This window comes from Galeopterus variegatus, unplaced genomic scaffold (genome assembly GCF_000696425.1).
Source record: "Galeopterus variegatus unplaced genomic scaffold, G_variegatus-3.0.2 Scaffold2425, whole genome shotgun sequence".
Lineage (NCBI taxonomy): Eukaryota > Metazoa > Chordata > Mammalia > Dermoptera > Cynocephalidae > Galeopterus > Galeopterus variegatus.
The window spans coordinates 102,842-122,571 of NW_007728536.1; the positions used below are offsets into that span (position 1 = coordinate 102,842).

The 19,730-nt window shown below is 36.6% G+C and overlaps 1 protein-coding gene across 2 annotated transcripts in view; it reads left to right on the forward strand.

Annotated features, from left to right (window-relative positions):
• Position 1: 1 nt before the first annotated feature.
• Positions 2-19,730, forward strand: part of TRAK2 (trafficking protein, kinesin binding 2) — a 55,590-nt gene continuing 35,861 nt past the window's right edge. The window contains exon 1 of one of the 2 annotated variants that reach the window (XM_008581649.1): positions 2-182. The gene's annotated coding sequence lies outside the window, so the exon portion shown is untranslated. The remainder of the gene's footprint in view (positions 183-19,730) is intronic. The other variant, XM_008581648.1, reaches the window with a different exon arrangement.

Genomic DNA, 19,730 nt, shown 5'->3' on the forward strand with positions numbered 1-19,730 from the left:
CGTCACTGCAGAACCGAGGTCGCTGCGTGATGATGTTGTGAAGTCCTCCTCTCGTCCCTGTCACGCCCTGGCGGTTACTGGCGGCGGCGGCAGCTTCGGCTGCCGCTCTCAGGCTGCCGCCGCTTTAGGGGCTTCGCCCTCAGGGAGCTCGGGCGGAGGACGAAGGACGCCAGGCCATTCTGGTGAGTAACCTTCCCGCGCACGACTCGAGCTTACCCTTGCCAACTTCCCCGGAAGGCGGAGGAGCCTCCCCGCCCCGCGCTCGTCCGGTCCCCGGAGGTCACGCGCGGACACCGGAGCCGGTGGCTGGGTCCTCGCTCGGTCCGCGTCTCGTGGTGGGAAGTGGGTTGCTTCCCAAGTGTGGGTGCGATGATGGGCGCTGGCCTCGGGTTTCACCCCAGCTGCATCTCTGAGGATTGGCAGCCTCTCGTCTCCTGCCCGACAGCATCCGTCTGGAGCCCCATCTTTTAGGATGAATGGCATTAGTGTCTAGATATTAAACCTTAAGCCTCGGTGGCCATCTGTGATGGAAGCGGGAGGAGAGGTTGGTTATTGGAAAGAGCTCATTCTGTGTTAAGTCGAGTGCGGCTTTTCTTGCTATTGATTTTGAGCCAGACACCACACGTCTTTTAAAAGAAAAAAGGTTGACTTTAGTTTGAAGCGTAAATAATGGATTTTGGCAGCTGTCCTTCCTAGTACTGGCATTGAAACAATGTCGCAAACACTTAAAAAATATATATATATGGGTCGTAATAATAGTGGTGAGCCCAGTTATTTGCTCATGAACCCTTTTCCTGTTTCTGCGCCAGAAGAAGTAACTTTTCACTGGAAATTCGTCAAGCTGGAATGGACCATAGGAACAAAATGAAGTGAATTCTTCCAGTTTTTAGTTTGTCTTAGTAAATTTTTTCCCGATCTTTAAATCTTTGCTGTCGAATTGGAAGTCCGAGCTACAGTGATCTTCAAATAGCATGCTAATGGTGGTGACACGACACTTCAAAAACACATTGTGAAGGACGTTTGGTGGTGAGAAGGGCAGGGATGAAGACAATTTATCATCGCAGCAGTTATTCTAGCTTTCTATTTTTAAATTAAGTAATATCCACCAAGTCCCAGACATACTATGTGAAAGACAGTGTTTTATTATCTTATAGATTTGTGTTCATTTGGTGGAAGAGGTTGGAAAGAAAAAACAACTACGTGCAGTCTGCCAAGCCCCCCAATTATGAACTCTACATGCATTAGCTCACTTAATCACTTTAACAAACATGTTGCACTAATCCGAGGCTCAAAAAGTTTGCTTATGTAACAGTGGAGATTTAAATTTAGATCTGCCCCACTTGGAAGTTACAGGTCAAGTAACCTGTACCTACTTCAGAAATTACAGATGTTAAAGCTTGAATGATTAAAAAGGATTTCCCGGCGTTATTTCCTAATACTGTTTCCAACACACTTTAAACATCTAGAATAAGTCCTGAGTCCCTGCTTTAGTAGTACTTTTGAATAAATTGTTCTCTCTGCCTGCAGTTCTCAGCCTTGAGAGCTGCTCATGAAGACCCTAAAAGCACATTCCAAATTGACCTCAATTTACTTATATAAGAAATGATGAGATTGAACTTTCAGACCAAAGGTCCTTTCCACTTCACGTGTTTTATGAGTTTACAATTGAAAATATAAGCCAAGCAGTGCTTTTCTCCACTGGGAATGGTTAGCATTTATAGTCACAAAGAGTAGAAAAATTTCTTAAAGATTTTGTTTCAGTGCCCAAAATATATTAAACACCGATGTAAGAAGTGAGACAGATGATGTTATTTCATGTTTATTTTGTACTCTTTATATCATCTGTACCAGTTTTTGAACCTCTTTAGTTACCATCCTGTTTAGTTGGTAAGTAGTGTGAGGCATTAAGGTAGTAGTCACGTTTAAATTACCCAGTAATTAAAGGAACTAAATTATTCATGGTTTCTAGTCATATCTATTCAGACCTGCGTGTTCTTGTAATAATAGGAAACATATATAATATTTTCTGTGTGCTAGATATCCATCTAAATGTTTTACCTGTATCGTCACAATAGCAGCATGAGGTGTTTTCATACAAAGGCAACTAAAGCAAAGAGAGGATAGTAAACATACCCAAGGTCATTTAACTACTAAGTGTTAGAAATGGGTGTCAAACCAGGCAAGATCAGAGTCCTTACTCTAACGTTTATTGACCACCCACTGTGCACCAACCCCCTCCCCCCAACTGGGTGCTTTTTATTATAATTGAGTTATCTATCTTTACAACTTCCTTAGAATGGAAATTCAACATTTAGTGATTTTTCCAAAGTCACAAAATAAGTAAACAACAGGACCACGATTTGAATCCATGCTTGCCTTACTTCAAGGTCCGTGTTTTTTCCTCTGTTTCCCCTCAATAATCAGATTTCTGCTAAATACCTTCTAGCCAGACATTATGCTAGGTACTAGGATATAGTCTTTGCTCTTAAAGAGTACGGTCTGAAGCAGAAAAGAGAATTCTGATAGTGTGTTGAACAGTACGGTAGCAGTATGAAGACAGCAATGTACAGAGGTTCTTACTGATGGGAGCACAGAGAAAGGGCACTGAAAGCAGCCTGGAGTAGGAAGGCTTTGGCCAGTCTTGGAAAAACAAATGGGAATTAGCCTGGGCAGAGAAAAAGGGGAAGAGGTTGTTATGGACTGAATTGTATTCTCCCAAAATTCTTATGTTGAAGCCTAACCACTGTAACCTCAGAATGAAACTGTATTTGGAGATAGGGCTTTTGGGGTGATTAAGTTAAACTAAGGCCGTTAGGGTGGACCCTAATCTGATCTGACATTTGGCCTAATGAGAAGAGGAAATTTGGACACAAAAAGAGACACCAGAGATGCATGTGGACAGAGAAAAGACCATGTGAGGATACATCAAGAAGACCAAGGAGAGAGGCCTCAGGAAAATCCAAACCTGCCAACTCCCTGATCTTAGACTTCTACCCTCCAGAATTTTGAGAAAATTGCTGTTGTTTAAGCCACCCAGTTTATGGTATTTTGTTATGGAAGCCCTAGCAAACCAACAAATAGGGGGTGTTCTAAAGCAAAAAGAATGATATACAAAAAAAACTTTAAGGTATGGCCAGGTGATTTAGGTTTCATGGTTAGGAGACAAGTGTTGAGAGATGAAGCTCGAGACTAGGCTGAGGCCAGATTAGGAAGATTTTGTGTGAGAAGCTAAGGGGTTCAAACTTTATCCTAAGGGAGATGGAATGGAGGGTGTTTGTAGCAGTGGGAAAACTTTAGATATGCATTTTAGAAAGACTGCTCCGAGCCTTGTGGAGGGTAGTTTAAAGGGGATAAGACTGGAGGCAAGGAAGCCAATTAGATGGCTGTTGCCACAGGAAGGTGAAGTAAAGATTTTCTCAGAATATGAAAATGTCAAATTAAAACAGAACCATTGTTGCTAGAAGGAAGACTGTAAAGGGCACATCTAACCCTTAGGGCATACATAAGAAGATTTAGAAGGAATTTGTAGATAACCTAGAGACTGGCTTTGCTTTTGACATTTTGCTTTCCTTACGCAGATCATAAAGCTTCACACAACTATCACAGAATATTCAGTATTTTTCCACTCTAAAGAGTGATTTTTATGTATTTAATAGGTCCTTTTACGGTGCTTACACTTTCTAAGTCAAATCATCTGACAGTCTTATGAAATACCTACTATTATCTCCATTTATACGTAAAGATACTGAAGCACAGAGAGGTTAAGTAACTTGCCCAAGGTCACATAGCTAATAAACAGCAGAGTTAAGATTCAGACTCAAGCAGTGTGTCTTCAGAGTCTGTGCTCTTAGCCTTATGCTATGCTCTTGCCGTGTAATATTTATCAGGATCTTCAACTACTTGTGAAAATAGGGAGAAGGAATACAAAAATAAATTAGGTATGTTTGCTGTAAGAGGTATACAGTATATAAGAAGAGGTGGTGAACAACTATAATATAAGGTTTAAAAAAGTGGTTTAGAGAAAAGTGGAGAGTGTTGGGAGGCAGTACTTACTTCAAGTTGGGGTTTCTGGGAAGGCTTGGTGGAAAAAGTGGCATTTGAGCTAGCGTGTGAAGAAGGGATAGAATTTGGATATGTAGAATGGGGAGAGGACATTAAAAGTAAAAGAAATAGCATGAGCAAAGTTATAGAATTGGGAATTTCCTGGTGTGTCTAGGAAACTGGTAAATGCAGTCTTTTGTTTTGGCTGGAATAGATTGGTTGGAAAAGGAAGTTGGAAAAGCTATTTTGGAGGGAAGGGACAAATGTCTGGGGAAGAGAACTCTGAGGGAGTGAAGGGCAAGAAAAGTTTTGAGGTTTCAAGCCTGAATGATTGAGGCATAGATCAGATGTAGTTATCTTTTAGGCATGGAAAAAGTTCATCTAGGCCCATCAGTTAACAAGTCTCTTTTCCCTATCTTACAAATCCCTCTTACTGTTTCCATTCACCTTGCCTTGGATTGAATGTTCCCCCCAAAAAAACTTAATCCCTACTAACTGTTGAGGGTGAAAAATCCTACTATGATAGTGGAAAGGTGGTGCCTTGAAGAGGTGATTAGATTGTGGGACAATGCTGTAGTGAATGGATTAAAAATGGTGGTTAGGGGTGTGGTTTGGAGGGCTTCAAAAAGAGAGCGAATGAGGAGGTTAGTCTCTGCTGTCTCTGCTCCACCATTTTCACAATGTGATACCCCACCGTCACTGTCGCCACCTAGGATCTCACCAGATGTGTTCCCTGGACTTTGGACATCCCAGCCTCAGATACTGTAAGCAATAAATTTTGTTATCTTTATAAATCACCCAGTTTTAAGTATTTTGTTATAAGCAACAGAAACAGACTAATACACACCTAGTTTATGCCTTTATTACAGTAATCCATGTATAATGTGATAAAATTTCCTAATTATTTTACTGTCTCTAATCTCTGCATTCCTGAAATTTATCCTGTATTCTTCCTCCACACTTATTTCTTTCAAATGTCACCTTCTATTTAGAAACGTGTTCCCTGCAAGATTAAGTTCAGACTTCTTAATCTGAAATAGTCAAATTTAAATCTCCAAATACCTTCCCTATAATTCTTCCCACTCAAATTGTTCTGTGTACTGCTGCCATATTGGCTCTGTCTGCTGCTTACTTTGGGGACTCTTTTGTTGGTTTTTTTGTGTTTTTTTTTTTAACTTTGTCTGCCAGATACCCTCATTCTCTCCTATCCAGTCTTTTCATCCTTAAGGAACCCACTTAAATCTCACATCCTATGTGAAGCCAGACCACTACAGCTATAAAAAAGCTCTCCCCTGTTGGACTGTCTGAAGGACAATTCTGCTGTAATACTCATGAAATACGTATTTATTATCTGGTTGTATTATCGTATTTTCTTAGATTTCTTAGATCATTAGATATTAGATCTAATCTAGATCATGGAGATCACTAGAGCTCTCGCTATTAGATCATAGATTTCTTAGATCTTTGAAAAAAATTTAGTTATTTTAAATTGACTGATAACATTTTATGTATTTATCATGTACAATAAGATGTTTTGGAGTACATACACTGTACACTGTGGAATGGTTAAATCTCGCTAATTCACAAATGCATTACTCACATAGTTACCATTTTTGTGGTAAGAACACATAACATCCACGCTCTTTATATTTTTCAAGAATATAATATATCATCATTAACTATAGTCACCTTGTTATACAGCAGATCTTTTGAAATTTATTCCTCTTACTGCATATTTCTTAGATCTTTAACCTCTTTTTGGTTGAGGCTACTGTATACTACTGTTTAGCTCTTTTTAGTACTTTTAGTTTAATTAAAGTGGCATTTATTGAAAGCTGTCCTGTAAACAGCTGATTGACGAGTTGTTAATTGAGGTCATTTTATTGAAATTTATTTTAGAACTAACTGCTTACTATGTAATGTTCTGACTTTATTTTTTAGCTTTACTACTTACTCACATAACCATGGAAATATCCTGTTTATCCTGTATATTTTTTAGCATTACTACTCACATAACCATGGAAATATCCTGTTTATCCTGTATTGTGGTTTATTCATGCTTAAAAATAAACATATAAAGTCTGCCAGTGGTATAGAGGTGGAACTAATTCATTTTATAAAGATCATTGAGGCCTTTGAAGCTTATCTGTATTTATCTTGTCAGTGTTTGCCAAACTTTGAGTTCTTTTTCTTTAGAAAGCTTTTTGACATGTCTCAAGAAAAGAAGGAATAGTTAAAATAAAATAGGGCCTCATTTAAGAGTATGACAATATATTGAGCAACAGTGGAGCTGATGAATTATGCATTTTAATAGTGAAAGAATTCTTTGGAGAAGCTTGGGTGAAGACAGAGGGCAGAAGCTAGAGGGGAACCCAAAGTCTTAGGGAAGAGAGATTTTAAAATCTCTATCTGTTTTTAATAAAATGGAAGAATTTGAGCATGTTAATAAGCCAAGGAAGAGGGTGAAGCTAGTGGAGGAGAGGGAAGACCAGTGGAGCAAGATTTAGAGGCAGGAGTAGAGACTGTTAAATAACTTACATTTCATTGTTTTTTAACTGGGTAGACATGTACACATGGTAGAAAAATTGAAAGGTATATGATGAAAAATAAGTTACTCTCCCCTTTCTGTCTTCCACTAGCCCAGTTTCTCTTCTAAGAGGAGTACTAATTTATATTCCCATCAGCAAGTGTGCAGTTGCATGATAGAGGTTATGTTTGTACTTCGTTCTCAGAGTTTGGAGAGAAAGCTAGCTACAGACTACATGGATTTATTGGTGGAACGAATGTGAATAAGAGAAATGGAGAAGAGATGAGTGAGAAAGATATGGTGTGGAATTGTCTCAGAAGAGAAAGGACAATTAAGAGGATACTAAAGGGCCTGGCTTGGTGTTAGGGCCATGGTTGAGGACTGAGTTTGCAGCAGCCCCATTCCACATGGGTTTATTACCTTATCAGGAGAACTTAACTGTGTCTTTATATTTAAAATGCAAGTCATCTTAGAAAATGGACTTCTCAAAAATTTGTCATGTATATGTAAATACCTGTTTAGGGTCCGAGTGCCAAAGCTCTGCTTTCTGCTCTTACTGCTTTCCACCATAGGTGTGTTAAGTGCAGTGCTTTGGGGTTATTCAAGCCAGTACTATAAATCAAAACAAAGGGAAGCTTTGTGGCTGAGAAAGAGCACTCTGTCTGGAGGAACAGAGGAGGAGGAGACTGGAAACCAACTAAAATGTCTCTGAGATGGTACTACTGTTTCTAAAGCACATAATTTAACAACTTTAAAAAAAATTTCTTTTCAACCATTCTCATCTTTCTCAGCTAGTACTAGGCTAAACCACTGAATTTGCCTTTGTTTTGTTTTTAGTCACAAAATTGAAAGGCTACAAATGAGGTTTATAGTAGCAATTAGGAGTTTATAAAAGAAAGTGTTGATCATCTCTCATTTAATATGGGGCTTATTTTAAATGCATTCATAATCAGCAACAAGTGCTCTTAGAGGAGAACATAATAAAACTAAGCAATAAGCCAAAGAAAGGTTTGGTTTTAGCTTTCCTGAGACTGACTAGTTCTTTTTAGTTATTACAAGAAAAGTAGGTACTGTATTATTGCCATAAAAATGATAAATCACCATTTAACACCAGACTCCATACAGTGTTTTATGACATAAAGCAAATACAGTATTTTCTTTAGAATGTTCAATCTTAGCTTGATTTTGTTTTTCAAGGCAATTCATATTGCCTTGAAAATGTATTAATAATCAACTAATGTTCAATAAATTGCTTCTGTAATTTAGTGTATAGACATTTTTAATGATTAAGCTTATAGTTAGGCATGTATTGCAAACCTGCTGTGTTAGTTGCTGTAAAGTTTTGGATACTTTCCTTTAAGGAGCTTATAGTATAGTGAGGGAGAAATGACAAAGCACCTTGTCTTCAGGAATCATCCAAGAAGGGGATTACTGATTAAAAGCATAGTCACGATGAAAAATTTTAAGATTTCCTAAACCTTTTTTTTTTTCATGTTTGTAATCCACTCTATATTTCCCTACTAAAGATTAACAGTAAAATTCTCACAAAAACAGAGAGGAGGACCTATAGTTTTCTTGGGAGACAGTGAAGAAAGCATAGAGCATATTCATAGCCAACCTAGGAGAAAGAACACCAGGTGAGAAAAGCACTTGGCAACAGTGCCAAAGGAAGAGAAGAAAACCAATTAAATCCCTGGTGCTGAAGGGATGAAAGGAAGGTATTTGGGAAACTTGCCAAGGTCAGAAAAACAGGTCTTGGGGTTCAGTATCAAGCAGACACATTATGGGTTCTCTGATAACCTACTTATCTGGTTTCTCAGACAACAGCAGGTTAGAAAGGGGAGAGGCACACTGGCAACAGTAAAGTATAATAACCATTACCTCACAGTGAGAGAGGATAGAAGTGGATTTAAAATCTCAAAAAAAAAAAAAAAATTAGCAATTTGGGACCATTTTAATGTTTGGAGAAAGAGCTTTTTAAAAGCTTATAATCCTGTAGGATATTACCATAGTCATTATGTTATAGCATAGTTATTGCTATTCAAAGTGATGACTCTGAGTCATCAAATTATTTTGTGTCTATTTTATCTAAGGACATTTTTTTTCCCCTCCCACAGCAGTTTATTGGACTTTCCTCATTATCATGTCTTAACTTTAGGGGGAAAACACCTTACCATCAATGTTTTTAAAGTAAGAAAACAGTGAGAAAAAGAAAAAAAAGTATTAAAGATTTTGTGGGTTTTGCCCCCGTGTTATCAATCCCATCCCTAGCGAATATTTGCAACTTTAGTGTAACTGATGGGCTTAATTGGTATAGCCCTGCACATAAACACACATCTCTTACTGAAACCCATGAGAGGGCTATAGATTTTTGTAAATTGTTCTAAGAAAACCTTCAATTTTCAAATTCTCTAAAAGTCACATGTTTCTCATTTGGTTTCATTTTTCTCCGTGCTGCAGACTGCAAGGACATAACTCGACGACAGTCTGATTCATGAATTTAACATATATTTATTGAATGCCTATCATTTCCAAGATTTTAAGATATAGGTGTACTTTATTTATTGGAACAAAGATTTATTTTGATCTATATTCTACTTATTACTTTTAGCAGCTCAGAACAAGTAACAGAATTATTCCCAATTTATAGTAATGCATCCGTATTATTTTACATTGTAGAATAACCCACATAAAGGCAAAATCAAACTCAGATTTGGAGTTGTGTTATTAAAAAGGCATCTAATGCACGTAAAAACACAGATTATTCTGCATCATTGTAAATACACCCAACTTTGGGATCAGATAACTCATTTCTAAAAGCAAATATAAACCACTTAAGAACTAATTGGGGGGTTACTTGCTTTTTTCCATCTTCTTTATTAATCAATTTGTGTTTTTAAAAAGTGGAATGGAGAGACAGAATGGTATTAGAATTATCTCTGAAGGTTTTTCAGACTACACACACTCTCCCTAACAGTCTCTTGCCAGTAGAGCTCAGAGCTTAGACCTGTGCTTTGGAAAAACAGATTTGGGTTTGATTCCTGGCACTAATTAGCTTGGGCAAGGTGATTGACCTCTAAGCCTCAGTTTCCTTGACTATAAAATAGTGACAGTAATAACATCCACATCATAGGATTGTCGTGAGAATTAAAGGAGATCATGTGCAGAAGGCGTTTAACATGCTGCCTGGCATATAGTTAAGTGCTCAGTGTTAGCTATTATTATTAGGAAAGACTGAATTTGGAACAGAATTGGGAGTATATTTCTTTTTCCTATATTTTTCATTTGAAACAGAAAGCTCTTTTGTCTTTATTATAAATCGTTTATCATTATAAGCTGATCTTAGAAAACTCTGTAGTGCTAGTTTCATTTGGTATATTTTCAATAAAGTCATGAGTTTAACTAAAATGTTTTGGTTTTTGCTTTCAGTGTCAAGAACTAGTTCCCGATTAAGAAAAGTCTCACAGGGCAGTGGTGTCTCCTTTTCACTTCTGCAGGTCTAGAAACTGAAGTTTTCTCACTGTTCTCAGAGTTAATCAGGCCTGGAGGAAATGACACACTAAACAAACTTACTAAATAATGCTAAATAAGCCAGAATCTTAATATACAGTATAACTGTCAAGTGGATTGCACATTTTGGTCCCCATGGAGTTAGTACAATTTTCCCTTATAGGAAAATCTACATGAGAAATCAAGTTGCTAGAAATTTTGCATGTGTGTATTAGAAGTGGAGGACATTTGATGCATAAAGAACAGTATGTGAAGAGAATGGGGTGGTAGCAGTATGAATGCCAAGAGCACATTAGATGAGAGTAGAGAGGGCTGAGGCTGGAGGACCAGATAGGAAGCTATTGCGTTAGCCAGGGACAGAGAAAAGGACTTGAACTAAGGCCATAGCAATAGACTTGGAGAATAAATTGACAGGAACTGATGACTACAAGTAAAGCAGGGATCAAGGAAGGGGAGGATGACTCTTAGATTTTTGGCTCTGCTGATCAGGTGAATTGAGGATATTAACTAGTTAGTAAAGCAGGAAAAAACAAATTTAATAGCAGAAGGAAATGAGTTCAGTTTAGAATGTGGTGAATTTATGGTACTATATCCTTCAAGCTCATAATCTAATTGTCTCCTGAGTTGCATGTAGCCAAAAGCCATATCTCAGAAAATGTATCTGTTCTTATTTGGTCCCTGAATTTCATTGACAAACCAAAATCATTCATTACATGTCAATTCTCCCTCAAAAAGTAACCTTATCTTGAAGTCCTGGAATTGGTTGTGACAACTGGTTTTGAAAAACAATGAGTCTTATGTCTTAACATAATGTAATTATAAAGTGTTTTGCCTAGTACATTACTGAAATAGTTATATGTCTTAGAAATGCAGATAATTCTAGAATAATTCTAGAATTACATGTGTTTATAAATATGTTTATAATAAGTATTCCTCCATCCTGAACATCATAAGTTACACCCTGTTCCTGGTCATATAAGATTGCATGTCCTGGTTCCACTGATTAATTTGTTGATTTGAGGAGCCATATTGCCTATAGTGTTACTTTTTGCATCTATCATATGCAAAAGTATGCTTCTGAATGCTTTAAGTACGATAATTTTTAAGTAACTGAAGGATTTAGGGTCATTTTAAGCCCTCAAAAGTAAATTTACCTTTTATTGTTAGGACAAAGAAAAGTGAGGACATGGATCTTCTACCTCTTCTTGACTTGTTACTGTTTTCAGAATTTGTATTGATCCTACTGTTATGGGAAAATGCTGTTTCAAGGGGTCTTCTCAGGTATTTGATTTGAAGATAATTCCTGAAAAGCAGATTATTCAGTAAATACTCTTAAGTCTGCTGGCATAATTCTATCTATTGTTCAGCCTGTCTCTTAATCTTCTGGAAAGTGTCTCTAGATTTGGGAGTGGTGATGTCTTTTAATCTAGTACCTAAATTTTGCCAGTCAACATTGGAAGAAAATGCATTCTTACTTGTTGGGGAAGGATTTATTTGGTTCTAGAAGTATAGTACATATTTCAGTACCCACAGAGTGAGTTGTATAAAATGCGTCTGCTCGGGATATTTTCCTCTATTTTTGGTTAAGAGAACAGGAAATCCACAAACTATAATGCCTTTTACTCTGCATTACTCATTTTTGAAGACCTGTACTTGTTTTTTCCCTTTTTTAACCTTTACCTAACCATTATGTCAAAAGGATATAATTTTCTGTGTTTAAAAAAACATTTAAAAATATAGTAACTGTAATGATTTTATTATAATCCTGGAATATAAATTCTTGATAATAACTGCCCTTGTAAACTAATATTTTAATATGTCTGTAACCTAAATGTCAGCTAAGTGTCTATACTCTTATAGTTGGCTTGAACCTTCAGTTTCATGTTATGGGAAAGCCAAAACCCTCTCTAAGATTTCTCCAAATTCCTGGAGTCCTTGTGGCCTCTGAGCTCCTGCCATCTCCATGGAACCTCTCTTCTTTCTGCCTCTCAGGAGAAAGAAAAAACAATTGTTCTGCTAGTCTCATGCAGAGCAGTTTAGCCTTCTTTTTGAATCTGTGAAGCCTCACCTTTCATCCTAAGTGACTTTTCCAAGTATTTTCCCAAATGAAAAACATTTCTTTCCTGAGAGGAGCTCTGCTGTCAGATGTTAAGATGATAAAATGTGTACTTTATTAGTATAATTTGATAATAATAACTCTCTAGTAACACTTATTTTTTCCACTTGTCAAACTTTCAAATATTTAAATAATAGATATTAAACAGTCACCATTCTTTAGAAGTTATAAGAAAATCTATCTTGAAAAAGTTTTTGCAGTGTTAAAATTGAATATACTTTATAGTATTGTGTAGTTCTTTTGCCAAATGGTGCAGAGAAGGTATTGCTTGCTTAAAAGGATACAGAATTTCAAATAAGAGTTTAGGTCAAGTTGCTCTTTCTCTTAGAAAAGATAAGTCAGCATTATCTTGTGAATGTGAGACTGAAGTCTACCCATTTGAGGTTTTATTTAGTGTTATTAAGCTATTTTCTATCCTGTTTCATTTGACTAAACTACCATATGACTATCAGTAAATTATTTTTGACTGCCAAATAATAATGTGCTTGTTTTTTATATTTCTAGGCCAATCATAGCCTTTTATAGAAATAATGAGTTTGAAAAGAAAGGTTTATGAGGGACAGTCATAAAACTAGGGATGTATAAATATTGGTCAATGCTATTTTAAGCATTTTTATGTTATCTCCTGTCTCCTTTGATACTGTCACTCTGGAACATCAAGGAAAAGATGTAATTCCTGTCCAGAAGTATAGTTTTGAAAACTTGTTGATATTGCTTATTCATTTGCTTATGTATTTTCTATAAAAATTTGGTGTCCTTGTAGTCTTTTATTCTGTAATGCAAAAATACTGTAATTTGGGGTATAGATCGAAGGTCAGCAGACTATAGCTTGAGCCAAATCTGATCATCCCTATAAGCTAAGAATGGTTTTTACATTTTTAAAGGGTTAAAAAAAAAAAGAACAAAAAAGGTAATATGCAATAGGAATCTTATATGGCTTCAAATCCTAAAATATTTAGTATCTAGATTTTTACAAAAAGTTTGCCATCCCCTATTATGGATTCTTGAATTTTAAAGTGGATAAATAACCTGTTAATTATTAGAAAGTGTAGTGGATTGAATTATGTCCCTCCAAAACCCACTGGGGCTTGAATTGTGTCCCTCCAGTTTTATGTATTAGAAACATAGCCCCCACTGTGACTGTTAAGAGGGTGGGAAATCCTATTATGGTAATTGAAAGGTGGAGCCTTGAAGAGGTGATTAGATTGTAGGAGCATGCAGTAGTGAATGGATTAGAAAAGGTGGTCAGGGCTTGGTTCTGAGGGCTTTAGAAGAAGAGAGTATGTCTCTCTTGCTCTCTTTGGTCTCTCTGCTTCCACCGTCTTGCAATGTGAGACCCCTGGGTCACTTTCGCCACCGTCAGATGGACTTTGGACTTTTCAGCCTCAGAAACTATAAGCAATAAATTTCATTTTCTGTATAAATCACCCAGTTCCAAGTATTTTGTTATAAGCAACGGAAATGGACAAATACAGAAAGTCACTGATTGAAATGATCAATGGTTATATAATTGTATATTCTGAATACTGTGTAGTCATTAAAATGAAGACCTAAAGATAAATGAGTAGGCTGTTAAACAGCATGTTAACATTCTGTCTCCTGGTAAAAGATGGTACAAGTAGATTTACAGGTACATTTCATTTGATATTTCATATTTATGTACTGCCTGAATTTTTTAAAATGAGCTTATTGCTTTATTTATAATGAGAAACAAAAGTGTGTATGTGTGTGTTGTGTTTTGTTTATGCTTTTTAAAGGGAAAGAGAGAAACTGAATGGAAATTTCCAGTGTGGCTTGTGGCTAATTTTCATCTGATGATACAGAAGTTTGTTTAAGGAATGTGGCTTATTATACACCACTTTTAAACTCTTGTCATCTTTGAACTTAAACACATTTCCCTTCAAAGCTTTCACTAGGCAACCAAACACCTGAAAGGAGTTAAGCCTTAATCTCACTTGTTTTTACCATTTTCTTAGTTGAAATCTATTTACACTGCTTTAGAACAGTTAGGTAATAATATAAAAACAACATGGCCTTTTAAGAAATTGTAAAATTTACATTACAGAGATTGCTAGTTCTGCTGCATACATTGCCACCAGCAAATGCTTATGTGTCCAGGCACAAGTTCGGACTTTAAGTATCGAAGGGATACAATAATAATTACATGGTGAGTACACGACCAAAAGAACAGTAGGACTTTCATAGTTTTTAAAAAATGTCCCTTTTACCTTGCTCCAAATTCCCATTACTTTCCTCCCCGCAAAGGCAAGCATTTTAATGTTCATAAGTATAATACAGAAAATATATAATTTACATAACTGACATATTGCTAAGTATCTCATTTTGCTTCTTGCCTTATTCATTTAGTGCTATATTTCTAGTGCTATGTTGCCCCATGGTGTGTGTCTGCCACATTATGTACTTTCCAAGGAAGGGACCCTCACCTTACTGTCACAAACAGCGCTGCAGGAAACAATCTCATACATGTCTCTCTATGGGTAGATATCTATGTATCTTTGGGATACATATATCCAGGAGCAGAATTGCTGGGTCTTAGGGTATGTGTATATTCGACTAAGTAGCTTCGGATGTTTCCTTAGAATGGATGCATTAGTCTGCATTTCCCATCGTGGGCTTTTTATTGGGGGAATTTTTTTAATAAGAGTTTCTCTATGACCAGTAGTTAGTTACAAGAAAGGATTATCTTAGGTAGGAATAATTGTTAGAACTCCTGAGTTATTGCTAGGTGGCAGTTCCAGAGGAGATTATATAGCCATGCTTTTTATAAGAGCATGTGCTTCATGAGAGCTAGAGCTGTTAGCAGTGTGGAAAGGTAGGAACAGATCTGAATCATATTTATGTATCTTTTAAGTCTATGTCCAAATGACCAGGTACCATGAAACGGTATTATTTTTAATTTATACTTCTTAACTATTTAACTTTTTATTATATTTAACACATAAATTATGCTTACTGTGTGCTAGGTACGCTTACATACATTTTATAAATATTAACTCATTTAATCCACATAACAACCCTATAAAATAGGTATTCATATTGTTCCTATTTCTATAAATGAGGAAACTGAGGCATGGAGGGATTAAGTTATCAGAGTATAGATTTCTCAGTTTTAATATTACTACTTAAGGGCCGGCCCAGTGGCGCACTGCTGTAGTGTGCCGCTTGGGAAGCGCGGCGGCGCTCCCGCTGAGGGTTCGGATCCCACATGCAGACCGGTTCCCGCTCACTGGCTGAGCGAGGCGCGGGGGCAGCGCTGAGGGTTGCGATCCCGTTGCTGGTCCCGGTTCGGTGCGGGGGCGACACTGAGGGTTGCGATCCGTTGCCAGACACGGAAAAAGACAAAAAAAAAAAAAAAAAAAAAGAGGTAAAAAGGTCAACTGGAGCCAAATGGCTATAAGCATTAAACTAGACAACAATTCATACCCTAAAAAACATAGAAATTATGTACAAATTTGGGCATTATATATATTACTACTTAAGGAATATGGAGAACTAATGAAAAGTCATCGAAAATAAGTGGGCTATATAGCATTTGTTATTTCATAGTCCGTTACAAAGGTGTTTTTTAACTTTTCTGACTTTAACTTTTTAATACCAATATGTGTAACTCATTGTAAGGCCAAATGGGAAAAGGAAAGACGTCTATTAACATGTTTAACATTATAGTTCTAGGAATTTGAAACTAAAATCCAAGGGCAGTGGTAACCTTTATTAGATGCCATGTTTGGTACTCCAGCATACTTGATATGTGAATTTTCTGGATGGGTAAAACTTAATTAAGCAACATAAAATATTATCTTTTAATGTTTTATTTTAAAGCCCTGCTTTCCTAACTTCTTAAAGAGTAAGCATTAAAGCATAATTTAACATTTTCCTCAAGACTGGGGCCATATTTTGATAATGCTCTTTGTACTTTGATGAGGATATAGAAGTGAAATATGAAACAAAATGGCTTTTGATAATGACTAGACCTTGATTTCTTGAAAAAGCCCATAATATCCTTTTGCTTTTGGATTATTTGCCTAATTCTTATAAAAGGTAAAATATGGACTGTGCAAACAAGGTTGTATAATGTGTTGCTTTTCTGTAAAGTTAATCATTGACTCACAAGTGGTTCCTTGCTTAGAGAGCTTTCTTCAGTGTTGCTGTGGTGGTTTTGACTCCTCATTAGGATTTAGCTCTTAGTAATTTGAAAGCCCTGATTAATCACAGATACTCATCAGCAGTCACCTGTTTAATTCTCATGCTATTCACTATTTGTTGAGGATAGTATAGAAAAACAGTATCCCTTTCCACTTCAGTAGTTTGGGCTGGATTACTTCAAAGAATATAAATTCATTACCTTTTGTAAAATATTTGACTTGGAACCAAGTGCCAAACACAGGCAACACTAAAATTACAATTTTAAATGTATAGGACAGAAAGCCTTGTCCTTGCGTGGTAGATTACCTTTTCTATAAATCTTTGGAAACACAAACTCTTCTGCTTAAAACTTGTAACTTATGAACTTAATGAATAGGGACCAAGTATGCTCTGGAGCAAGGGATTCAGCTCTGCTGGTGATCAACAGATAGTCATTTTCAACTCAGCCATTATTATTTACAGCATGTTTGTTTTATGTTTATAGTTTTGAGGTATTTTATAAATATTACAAATCCCATTTTGTCCCTAAAAGCAGGGTTAGTGATAGATTAATGGACACAAAAGTAGAAATAATTTAAAATTGCAAGTGAGAAAACACATTTTAAATATATCATTGGACATTCTCAAGATGTGTAAAAAAATATGTACCTGGGCAGTGGACAGTCAGCCAGTGGTGAAGAAATGTGACTTTCGTAAGTGGTTTGGGCAGAGGATCATTGTTAAAGTGGAATGCCTATTTAGTCAAAGATTAATTCAAGTGAAGGTTAAGAGTTCAGGAACTTAAAGGCTAAATATGGTGAATGACAGTGCTGCTATGGAAACTTATCAAAAACCACAGATGGCACCATGAGTTCAAGGCCTTTTCTAATCTGCAGGTGAAGCTCTGGTATGGATTTCTTAGCTGCCAGAGGTTACCTCCCTTCTGTTGGTGGAGATTGTGCCAGGGAGGGGTTGCCTGCCTCAGCAAATGTTCATTGTAAACATAGCAGGGCATTTTTAAAATGCCCAAATTATATCAGCTAGGAGCAAATGCTGACCCTTTAAGCCTAAATCTCACTCATGTGTTTGGACGTTTAAACTAGTGAATTTAACAGCCTTTTGGAATCCAGCTGGTTTATAAGTAGAGCTGCCTCCATATATTTCATATTTTGAAAATCTTGATCTTTAAATTGAATGGCAATAAAAAAAAATAGGGACAAAATATTTGCTGGGCAGAAATCCTATTTCCTCAGGTTGAACTTTACAGTTGCTAGTAGAATAGCTGTGCTGGATGTAGTCAATGTAGTTTTACTGTGCGTATCAGTGCAGCTGGGCTTGGTCTATGATCTGTGCTTTGTGAGGTCTGCTGCTCACTATCCAGATTAGATTTGGGGGTAACACTACCCCCACCTTTTCTTTTTTAGCTCGTAGCACTGAAGCTATGATAGAGTATGTGGTTCAATATCTGATTTTAAAATTACTATGGTTTTTTTGGTTTTTTTTTTTTTTTTTGTAAATTTTATCTATGGTGTATCCAGATGCATTAAAATTAGTGAGCCTTCGTTTAATGCAGGAACATGGTAAATTTATTTCGTTTTTTAAATTACACAGCTTATCTTTTGTCTGGGTTAGGCTGCCACCGCCTAGGAGAGCTGCTGCTGAGTTGCTGATTGGCACTGTTCCTCCTCCTACGTGCAAATCAGCAACCAACATGTGTTTTAAGTTAATGCCCGATGTATAGTTTGTAAAATAAAATTTTAAAATATATTTTCTGTGTAAATGTTTCGTTAAACCATTACATTTACTATAATTCCAGGCTCTGCACTGCCACTAAGGTGAAGTTTCCCTGAGTTGTTTTAGCCTTTTCAATAAGACTGTGTGGCCAGAGTATCCTCTTTCCTTTTATGGAAGTAGCAAGATTTTTTAAGGCACAGGGCCTATATTTAGGCACTCACTATTGACCATTTAATTTAGTTGCATAGCTGGGCTAACCTCTCTAAGTCATTAACATTGGTCATGTTTTCTGCCATCAGTATTTATATCAATGACATGTTTTGGTTGTTCTTTTTACATCTCATTCTTATTAAAATAAGTTACATAGTTATTTTACTTTATTTTCTCCCAAACTTGCATAAATTACAAAGGCTGGCTTCTTGTTAAATAATGCATGCTTGATTCGTTGTCTTATAAAGAAAAGGATTAAAGTTGTTTCTAAAAGGATTAAATAAAGATCCAGCAAGAAAGTAGATGGCAATGAAAGAAATAATAATATATGTGTACAAACTATGAAAGACTCTGAAAATTTGTTGTTTGTGCTTGCCAAAGTTAAGTTTCTACTACATTTAGGACTCTGTGCAGCTTTCTGTTTATTCATGCATCAGAGAGAAAGAAAATGATTAATGGCACTAAACTAACATCACTCTTCAGAGGGTAGGAAGTAAATGTGATTTCTTATATAGAGAGAAGATGCCATCAAGCAGTCGAGAGTGGGCCTTACCAACGTAAGAGTGGGCCTGCCCAACATTCTATAATGTATTACAACAATTATAATGATAATAAAATAGTACTTTGTAGTGATAGAAATGATAATAACTAATATTCGCCCTATCATTTACTATATTCTAAGATTCTTACATGTATTAGCTTATGTAATTCCCCTAGTGACCCTCTAGGTAGGTGCAACTATTACTCTCTCATAATTCTTTTAATCCTCGTAAAATAGATCCTATTATTACGCCCATTTAACAGATGAAGAAACAAGGTTAAGTAATTTGTACAAGGTCATACAATCAGTAAGTGCTGGAGCTGGAGTTCAAATTTAGGCACTCTAGCTCCAGACACCATGTTCTTAACAACTATGGTAGGCTGAATAATGGCCCTCAAAGATACAAATCCCCCAGAAACCATGAATATTACTTTATATGGCAAAAGAAAATTTGCAGACATGACTAAGGTCATGATGGGATCTTGAGATGGGAGATTATCCTGAATTATCCAGTTGGGCCTGAAGAGTAATTGCAGGTGTCCTTATAAGAAGGCAGCAGAGGGAGATTTGGTGGCAGAGGAAGGCAACGTGACAATGGAGGCAGAAAGAGATTTGAAGATGCTATGCTGCTGGCTTTGAAGATGGTGGAGGAGGCCATGAGCCAAGAACTACAGCTCTAGAAGCCAGAAAAGGCGAGGGAATGGATTTTTCCCTGGAACCTCCAGAGGGAGGGAGCACAGTCCTGCTGACACCTTGGTTTTGATCCATTAAAACTGTTTCATTCTTCTGACCTCCAGAACTATAAGATAATTAATTGGTATTATTTTAAGCCTCTGAGTTGGTGGTAATTTGCTGTAGCAGTGATAGGAAACTAATACAGCCACATGCTATGGAGAACGATACTAGGC